This window comes from Microtus ochrogaster, unplaced genomic scaffold (genome assembly GCF_000317375.1).
Source record: "Microtus ochrogaster isolate Prairie Vole_2 unplaced genomic scaffold, MicOch1.0 UNK45, whole genome shotgun sequence".
Taxonomy (NCBI): Eukaryota; Metazoa; Chordata; class Mammalia; order Rodentia; family Cricetidae; genus Microtus; species Microtus ochrogaster.
This window is the reverse complement of record NW_004949143.1, coordinates 473,788-477,340: the sequence shown is the minus strand read 5'-3', so window position 1 is coordinate 477,340 and position 3,553 is coordinate 473,788.

The following is a 3,553-nucleotide window of genomic DNA, read 5'->3' as shown; positions in this document are numbered from 1 at the left end:
ACCTGGTCTTGGTTTAGCTTTGGTATCTGGTACTTATTTAAAAAAATGTCCATTTCTTTTGTATTTTCCAGTTTTGTGGCATACAGGCTTTTGTAGTAAGATCTAATGATTCTCTGAATTTCCTTTGTGTCTGTCATTATGTCCCCCTTTTCATTTCTGATCTTATTTATTTGCGTGTTCTCTCTCTGTCATTAAATTAGTTTGGATAGGGGTTTGTCAATTTTGTTGATTTTCTCTAGGAACCAGCTTTTTGTTTCATTGATTCTTTGGATTGTTTTCTGTGTTTCTATTTTGTTGATTTCTGCCTTCAGTTTGGTTATTTCCAGTCTTCTACTTCTCCTGGGCGCATCTGCTTCTTTTTTTTTCTAGAGCTTTCAGGTGTGTTGTTAAGTCCCCAATGTATGCATTCTCAGTTTTCTTTAAGTGAACACTTAGTGCTATGAACTTTCCTCTTAGCACTGCTTTCATAGTGTCCCATAGGTTTGAGTATGTTGTCTCTTTATTTTCATTAAATTCAAGGAAGCCTTTAATTTCTTTCTTAATTTCTTCCTTGACCCAGGTGTGGTTCAGTCGTTGACTGTTCAGTTTCCATGAGTTTGTCGGCTTTCTGTGGGTAGTATTGTTGTTGACTCCAAAAGGTAGGCATAAGACAAAAACTGCATTAACATGATACAAGGAAATGAACAGACAAGTTGAAGGTCATGGACTACATCCATAGTTAAACATTCTGTTGCTAGAACAATACAAGTCACACTTCCTAGACCAAAACATTCTGTAGGCAAACCACTCCCTGGGTGGAACCCATAGTTATCTCCTTAAGGGAGTAGGAACTTAGTTGCATCCTTAGACTTTTGTTTGGGGTAGAAACCTATCTACTTCTCTATTCCTGAAGTACAAGGTCTGGCTATTAGCCACAGTTGTTGACAATAACCTTGAGAGAGCAGAACTCTCTGATCTAAATCTGTGTGGGCCATTTGTTTGAGGTAGAAACACAATAACCTTGAAGGAATAGGGGTAAGTTCCAACTTTCTGACCTAGTCTACTATCAGGTTTTACCTCATATGCTAGCTTGAATCTTTAGATGTATGTGCATAAAAATCAAGTACCCATAGAAGGCAGGAAACTAGTAAGGGATCATGAAGGTGGGAGATTTCAAGAGAAAAGGAATAAAATCCAAATGGGTATGAAAGAATTCTGGAAAAGTAAGTAATGGTTCATGAAAAGTTAACCATTACTTACCTTTATTATAAGGAGAACAGAGTAGAGGGATGATTATATGGAGGGCTAACCAATACTAGTATATAATTAGGGTTTAAAAGTCCAGTTTACCTGAATCCACATCACCAGGGCCAGCTCTACTGTATTAACTAGTTGAGATGTGGGGTCCACCATCTCAAGTGCTGCAGCTGATGTGGATCAGGGTCATTTATCTAGCTCTCATGGTAGCTAGGCCAGTTCTACCACCTGCTACAGGTAGAGAGGGATTGTAGAGGCCCAAAAATGTGAGCCTATTTCTATCTTGACACTCTGAGCCTATCTGAGAATGTGAGCATGGAAGAGCTATTCCTGCCCTTCATCTGCTGTATGATGGTGTGGGCTCGGGAGAGATACCCTTCCTATCACCCCTTGCTGCCTTTGTCAGATGGGAGATCTTCCCCTGCGGCCATGGGAGCAGGAGAGTGGGCCCTTTGCCCCTCACCACTGGTGGCAGGCATGAGGGCTGGCCCCAGTTTCATGAGAGTGGGCCTGCCCCTCTCCAGCTACAGCACTCAGGAGAGCAGGCAGTTCACCTCACTTGGGCAGCACTATTGGCAGGAGCATGGGCAAACTAGCCCTGAGGGCATGAAAACAGGAGATCTGACCCTGTCCTCACCTCATCTGCCATGTGATGGTAAGGGTGAGAGAAAGATACCCTCCTTCCTTATCCCTTGTTGGGAACCAGCCTCAACAAAAATACCACTCACCAGGGTAGAGGCATAGGGATTTAGAAATATTAGTAAAGAAAACAAGAACACACAAAAAATAGATATTAAGACAGACAAGTAGTAGGGCCATCTGTCCCACACTCACATCCTTTGAGAATGGTTCACCCTTGCCACTGCCAACAAGGCCAGCTATACTGTACTGCCAAGGTGATGTGCAGGGCCCACTCTCCTGCAGATGACGGGCAGGACTAGCTCTTTCATGCTCACATTCTCATAATGGCTCAGAATGGACTTTTAAAATCCTAATTATATACTAGTTTCTAAAGGTAAATTCTTAATGCTAAGATGCAAAATGGTTTAATATAAAAAGACTAAAAGATAAAATTCTTTCATATCTTTCTGCTTTTAAGTAAATCCAATTGCTTGAAAAAGAAATCAGCAAAAAAATGAACAGCAATGTAATAATATCAAGAAAAATAAGAGTCTTTAATAGATAAGGAGAACTACTTCATAATTATAAAGGGTTCAAACAAACAGGAAGATTTCACAGTCTTGTATGAAGCTTGTAAAGAATTTGTGGACATCTGTAATCTACCTCAAATTCCAATCGAGGCAAGAACTGACAAGCTGATTTTTGAATCAGTTTTTTACAAAAACTGACAAGCTGATTCTTGAATTCATATGGAAATGCAAAAGAGCTAATGTAGCCAAAGGCAATTTTGAGAACACAAACACATCTGGAAGATTTATGGTAACATGCTAACATATATCAAGACATAGTAGTGAAAAATTTGTGATAATGAAATAAAATAAACAATTTAGGCATAGACAAGCACTTGAATTTCTTTTCTATTTTTCAGGCACAAGTAATTGTACATTGATGCTTTCTAGGAGATATACTTAAAAAAATATAGCACTGGGCCAGGCGGTGGTGGCGCACGCCTTTAATCCCAGCACTTGGGAGGCAGAGGCAGGCGGATCTCTGTAGTTCGAGACCAGCCTGGTCTACAGGAGCTAGTTCCAGGTCAGGCTCTAAAGCTACAGAAAAACCCTGTCTCGAAAAACCAAAACAAAAACAAAAACAAAAAACAAAAAAAAAAACATAGCACTAAAATGACTTTCTTTTCTAAAGGTGGTGTTACAGTACACAGGTAGAAGCATAATCTTAGAAAGGTATTACAAAGGAGAAATAACTATGACTTGTGTTTAGAGGCTAGGCAGAAGAAATCTGTTATCATGGCATTGTCTAGTCAAGCCTAATATATTTCTTCTGGTGGGCATTTCTGAATTACCTACTAAGCAGATCAGACCACACTTCGTCACTTCTACTAGCAAATAAAATAGGCATACTGTCAGTCTGAGGAAGGGACAAAGAAAGCCACCAGGAGAGTTATTTGTTCTAAGAGCAATAAATAGGATATCTCTGTTTGCCAATCCCCTTGAAAATAGTAATATAGGGCTTGACATAATCTTTTCCAGAGACCAGATGGTCAAGTCTATGGGTAACACAGTCTTGTTTCAAAATGTGGTAAATATGAGTGAGTACATCCCATGTTCCTCTTTTTGGGTCTGGCTTACCTCACTCAGGATAGTGTTTTCTATTTCCATCCATTTGTATGCAAAATTCA